Source organism: Anomaloglossus baeobatrachus, unplaced genomic scaffold (genome assembly GCF_048569485.1).
Source record: "Anomaloglossus baeobatrachus isolate aAnoBae1 unplaced genomic scaffold, aAnoBae1.hap1 Scaffold_3810, whole genome shotgun sequence".
Lineage (NCBI taxonomy): Eukaryota > Metazoa > Chordata > Amphibia > Anura > Aromobatidae > Anomaloglossus > Anomaloglossus baeobatrachus.
In genome coordinates, this window is record NW_027443154.1 from 50,887 (window position 1) to 56,886 (window position 6,000).

At 47.3% G+C, this 6,000-nt stretch overlaps 4 non-coding genes and 1 pseudogene across 4 annotated transcripts; all 5 read left to right on the plus strand.

Annotated features, from left to right (window-relative positions):
* The first annotated feature begins 690 nt into the window (after positions 1–690).
* LOC142274982 (U2 spliceosomal RNA) lies at positions 691–881 on the plus strand. The gene has a single exon (XR_012739192.1). It is a non-coding gene; the product is annotated as a U2 spliceosomal RNA (small nuclear RNA).
* Positions 882–1,998: 1,117 nt separating this feature from the next.
* Positions 1,999–2,189, plus strand: LOC142274984 (U2 spliceosomal RNA). Its single transcript, XR_012739193.1, has one exon. It is a non-coding gene; the product is annotated as a U2 spliceosomal RNA (small nuclear RNA).
* Positions 2,190–3,306: 1,117 nt separating this feature from the next.
* On the plus strand, positions 3,307–3,497 carry LOC142274985 (U2 spliceosomal RNA). Its single transcript, XR_012739194.1, has one exon. It is a non-coding gene; the product is annotated as a U2 spliceosomal RNA (small nuclear RNA).
* A 1,117-nt stretch (positions 3,498–4,614) lies between these two features.
* LOC142274986 (U2 spliceosomal RNA) lies at positions 4,615–4,805 on the plus strand. The gene has a single exon (XR_012739195.1). It is a non-coding gene; the product is annotated as a U2 spliceosomal RNA (small nuclear RNA).
* A 1,117-nt stretch (positions 4,806–5,922) lies between these two features.
* LOC142274995 (U2 spliceosomal RNA) lies at positions 5,923–6,000 on the plus strand (annotated as a pseudogene; the record flags this gene model as incomplete).

Below are 6,000 nucleotides of genomic sequence, written 5' to 3' on the forward strand. Positions count from 1 at the left end.
AGCCCTCTGAGAAAGCCCCTCTCTAACCTTTGTTAGTAAGCTTTTCTGTAGCCTGCCTGTTGATGTATTTTCGGTTTGAACAGTGCACAACATGAAGAGACGGAACACTGGCGGCTTGTCACAATGCCCCCCGATGACATCACAATAGCGCTGCTGCCTAGAAAACAAGCTGCGCAGAAGAAGTTGTTCTTTGGGTGGGAGGGTGGGCTAGTGGAAGGAGGGGGCAATCTCTTTTTTTCCCGGGTGGTAGGGGGATGACAGGAGAAGGGAAGCGGGTGGTGAGAAAGGTACAGAGGGCAGGGTTTGGGGGCTGGGAAGGAAAGGGAAAAGATTAGGGTTTGGGGATGATGAAAGGGCTTTCTACGGGTAAGGATGGCAAAGGGTGGCAGTGACGGAAAGTCAGGCAACCTGTCCTGTCCGTCTTTTTGTATCGTGAATTGGAAAGACTGCAAGGGGGAGGGGAGTTGCTTGCGCCCTAAAGGAGGAGTTATTCAGATTCATTGCAGTGGGCGGCGGCTGCAAAACGCACCATTCTTCTTGTTTTTGCTCTGCAAAGCAGCCTTTTCAAGGGTTGGCTTGGGTGACAAAATGTCTTGTGTAGGCGTGGGTTTGTCTCCCTCTCGCTCTCTCTCCCTAAGATGTGTCCGGCATAGGCCAGGGTGCCACTCGAGGCCCAAACCAATTCTGGTTATCGCTTCTCGGCCTTTTGGCTAAGATCAAGTGTAGTATCTGTTCTTATCAGTTTAATATCTGATACGTCCCCTATCTGGGGACCATATATTAAATGGATTTTTAGAACAGGGAGATGGAAAAAGAGCTTGCTCTGTCCACTCCACGCATTGACCTGGTATTGCAGTACCTCCAGGAACGGTGCACCCCTTCTTAACCCAGTTTCCAAAAGCAGAACTCGATTCACCTGATTCATATTAGCCCGATTAGCGAATTGAAATGAATTTTTATCTAACACACTTTTTACTTGCTTTATTCATCCAAATAGCAAACTCATCACCACTCAACTTCACCAACTCTGCTATGTCCCGTGCAGTATCTTGTTGTCAGTCTAATCTAGATCATGTGTAATTGAATGGAATAGATCCCTTTTGGACAAAGTGGAGTCAGATGCTGCAGTGACCACAGGTGTGAGAGGATCTACAATTGGCATCTGGTGTTATCTCTCTGCTTCCACTCCAAATAAAGTTACCTGTTGTTACCTGAACGTCAAATACTAAGAATGGGCGGCCTATGAAAGAATTAGTACTTTCATTAAGTATACTAAACCGGCTAATTGGGAATAGACAAACTGTAAAAAGCCCTCTGAGAAAGCCCCTCTCTAACCTTTGTTAGTAAGCTTTTCTGTAGCCTGCCTGTTGATGTATTTTCGGTTTGAACAGTGCACAACATGAAGAGACGGAACACTGGCGGCTTGTCACAATGCCCCCCGATGACATCACAATAGCGCTGCTGCCTAGAAAACAAGCTGCGCAGAAGAAGTTGTTCTTTGGGTGGGAGGGTGGGCTAGTGGAAGGAGGGGGCAATCTCTTTTTTTCCCGGGTGGTAGGGGGATGACAGGAGAAGGGAAGCGGGTGGTGAGAAAGGTACAGAGGGCAGGGTTTGGGGGCTGGGAAGGAAAGGGAAAAGATTAGGGTTTGGGGATGATGAAAGGGCTTTCTACGGGTAAGGATGGCAAAGGGTGGCAGTGACGGAAAGTCAGGCAACCTGTCCTGTCCGTCTTTTTGTATCGTGAATTGGAAAGACTGCAAGGGGGAGGGGAGTTGCTTGCGCCCTAAAGGAGGAGTTATTCAGATTCATTGCAGTGGGCGGCGGCTGCAAAACGCACCATTCTTCTTGTTTTTGCTCTGCAAAGCAGCCTTTTCAAGGGTTGGCTTGGGTGACAAAATGTCTTGTGTAGGCGTGGGTTTGTCTCCCTCTCGCTCTCTCTCCCTAAGATGTGTCCGGCATAGGCCAGGGTGCCACTCGAGGCCCAAACCAATTCTGGTTATCGCTTCTCGGCCTTTTGGCTAAGATCAAGTGTAGTATCTGTTCTTATCAGTTTAATATCTGATACGTCCCCTATCTGGGGACCATATATTAAATGGATTTTTAGAACAGGGAGATGGAAAAAGAGCTTGCTCTGTCCACTCCACGCATTGACCTGGTATTGCAGTACCTCCAGGAACGGTGCACCCCTTCTTAACCCAGTTTCCAAAAGCAGAACTCGATTCACCTGATTCATATTAGCCCGATTAGCGAATTGAAATGAATTTTTATCTAACACACTTTTTACTTGCTTTATTCATCCAAATAGCAAACTCATCACCACTCAACTTCACCAACTCTGCTATGTCCCGTGCAGTATCTTGTTGTCAGTCTAATCTAGATCATGTGTAATTGAATGGAATAGATCCCTTTTGGACAAAGTGGAGTCAGATGCTGCAGTGACCACAGGTGTGAGAGGATCTACAATTGGCATCTGGTGTTATCTCTCTGCTTCCACTCCAAATAAAGTTACCTGTTGTTACCTGAACGTCAAATACTAAGAATGGGCGGCCTATGAAAGAATTAGTACTTTCATTAAGTATACTAAACCGGCTAATTGGGAATAGACAAACTGTAAAAAGCCCTCTGAGAAAGCCCCTCTCTAACCTTTGTTAGTAAGCTTTTCTGTAGCCTGCCTGTTGATGTATTTTCGGTTTGAACAGTGCACAACATGAAGAGACGGAACACTGGCGGCTTGTCACAATGCCCCCCGATGACATCACAATAGCGCTGCTGCCTAGAAAACAAGCTGCGCAGAAGAAGTTGTTCTTTGGGTGGGAGGGTGGGCTAGTGGAAGGAGGGGGCAATCTCTTTTTTTCCCGGGTGGTAGGGGGATGACAGGAGAAGGGAAGCGGGTGGTGAGAAAGGTACAGAGGGCAGGGTTTGGGGGCTGGGAAGGAAAGGGAAAAGATTAGGGTTTGGGGATGATGAAAGGGCTTTCTACGGGTAAGGATGGCAAAGGGTGGCAGTGACGGAAAGTCAGGCAACCTGTCCTGTCCGTCTTTTTGTATCGTGAATTGGAAAGACTGCAAGGGGGAGGGGAGTTGCTTGCGCCCTAAAGGAGGAGTTATTCAGATTCATTGCAGTGGGCGGCGGCTGCAAAACGCACCATTCTTCTTGTTTTTGCTCTGCAAAGCAGCCTTTTCAAGGGTTGGCTTGGGTGACAAAATGTCTTGTGTAGGCGTGGGTTTGTCTCCCTCTCGCTCTCTCTCCCTAAGATGTGTCCGGCATAGGCCAGGGTGCCACTCGAGGCCCAAACCAATTCTGGTTATCGCTTCTCGGCCTTTTGGCTAAGATCAAGTGTAGTATCTGTTCTTATCAGTTTAATATCTGATACGTCCCCTATCTGGGGACCATATATTAAATGGATTTTTAGAACAGGGAGATGGAAAAAGAGCTTGCTCTGTCCACTCCACGCATTGACCTGGTATTGCAGTACCTCCAGGAACGGTGCACCCCTTCTTAACCCAGTTTCCAAAAGCAGAACTCGATTCACCTGATTCATATTAGCCCGATTAGCGAATTGAAATGAATTTTTATCTAACACACTTTTTACTTGCTTTATTCATCCAAATAGCAAACTCATCACCACTCAACTTCACCAACTCTGCTATGTCCCGTGCAGTATCTTGTTGTCAGTCTAATCTAGATCATGTGTAATTGAATGGAATAGATCCCTTTTGGACAAAGTGGAGTCAGATGCTGCAGTGACCACAGGTGTGAGAGGATCTACAATTGGCATCTGGTGTTATCTCTCTGCTTCCACTCCAAATAAAGTTACCTGTTGTTACCTGAACGTCAAATACTAAGAATGGGCGGCCTATGAAAGAATTAGTACTTTCATTAAGTATACTAAACCGGCTAATTGGGAATAGACAAACTGTAAAAAGCCCTCTGAGAAAGCCCCTCTCTAACCTTTGTTAGTAAGCTTTTCTGTAGCCTGCCTGTTGATGTATTTTCGGTTTGAACAGTGCACAACATGAAGAGACGGAACACTGGCGGCTTGTCACAATGCCCCCCGATGACATCACAATAGCGCTGCTGCCTAGAAAACAAGCTGCGCAGAAGAAGTTGTTCTTTGGGTGGGAGGGTGGGCTAGTGGAAGGAGGGGGCAATCTCTTTTTTTCCCGGGTGGTAGGGGGATGACAGGAGAAGGGAAGCGGGTGGTGAGAAAGGTACAGAGGGCAGGGTTTGGGGGCTGGGAAGGAAAGGGAAAAGATTAGGGTTTGGGGATGATGAAAGGGCTTTCTACGGGTAAGGATGGCAAAGGGTGGCAGTGACGGAAAGTCAGGCAACCTGTCCTGTCCGTCTTTTTGTATCGTGAATTGGAAAGACTGCAAGGGGGAGGGGAGTTGCTTGCGCCCTAAAGGAGGAGTTATTCAGATTCATTGCAGTGGGCGGCGGCTGCAAAACGCACCATTCTTCTTGTTTTTGCTCTGCAAAGCAGCCTTTTCAAGGGTTGGCTTGGGTGACAAAATGTCTTGTGTAGGCGTGGGTTTGTCTCCCTCTCGCTCTCTCTCCCTAAGATGTGTCCGGCATAGGCCAGGGTGCCACTCGAGGCCCAAACCAATTCTGGTTATCGCTTCTCGGCCTTTTGGCTAAGATCAAGTGTAGTATCTGTTCTTATCAGTTTAATATCTGATACGTCCCCTATCTGGGGACCATATATTAAATGGATTTTTAGAACAGGGAGATGGAAAAAGAGCTTGCTCTGTCCACTCCACGCATTGACCTGGTATTGCAGTACCTCCAGGAACGGTGCACCCCTTCTTAACCCAGTTTCCAAAAGCAGAACTCGATTCACCTGATTCATATTAGCCCGATTAGCGAATTGAAATGAATTTTTATCTAACACACTTTTTACTTGCTTTATTCATCCAAATAGCAAACTCATCACCACTCAACTTCACCAACTCTGCTATGTCCCGTGCAGTATCTTGTTGTCAGTCTAATCTAGATCATGTGTAATTGAATGGAATAGATCCCTTTTGGACAAAGTGGAGTCAGATGCTGCAGTGACCACAGGTGTGAGAGGATCTACAATTGGCATCTGGTGTTATCTCTCTGCTTCCACTCCAAATAAAGTTACCTGTTGTTACCTGAACGTCAAATACTAAGAATGGGCGGCCTATGAAAGAATTAGTACTTTCATTAAGTATACTAAACCGGCTAATTGGGAATAGACAAACTGTAAAAAGCCCTCTGAGAAAGCCCCTCTCTAACCTTTGTTAGTAAGCTTTTCTGTAGCCTGCCTGTTGATGTATTTTCGGTTTGAACAGTGCACAACATGAAGAGACGGAACACTGGCGGCTTGTCACAATGCCCCCCGATGACATCACAATAGCGCTGCTGCCTAGAAAACAAGCTGCGCAGAAGAAGTTGTTCTTTGGGTGGGAGGGTGGGCTAGTGGAAGGAGGGGGCAATCTCTTTTTTTCCCGGGTGGTAGGGGGATGACAGGAGAAGGGAAGCGGGTGGTGAGAAAGGTACAGAGGGCAGGGTTTGGGGGCTGGGAAGGAAAGGGAAAAGATTAGGGTTTGGGGATGATGAAAGGGCTTTCTACGGGTAAGGATGGCAAAGGGTGGCAGTGACGGAAAGTCAGGCAACCTGTCCTGTCCGTCTTTTTGTATCGTGAATTGGAAAGACTGCAAGGGGGAGGGGAGTTGCTTGCGCCCTAAAGGAGGAGTTATTCAGATTCATTGCAGTGGGCGGCGGCTGCAAAACGCACCATTCTTCTTGTTTTTGCTCTGCAAAGCAGCCTTTTCAAGGGTTGGCTTGGGTGACAAAATGTCTTGTGTAGGCGTGGGTTTGTCTCCCTCTCGCTCTCTCTCCCTAAGATGTGTCCGGCATAGGCCAGGGTGCCACTCGAGGCCCAAACCAATTCTGGTTATCGCTTCTCGGCCTTTTGGCTAAGATCAAGTGTAGTATCTGTTCTTATCAGTTTAATATCTGATACGTCCCCTATCT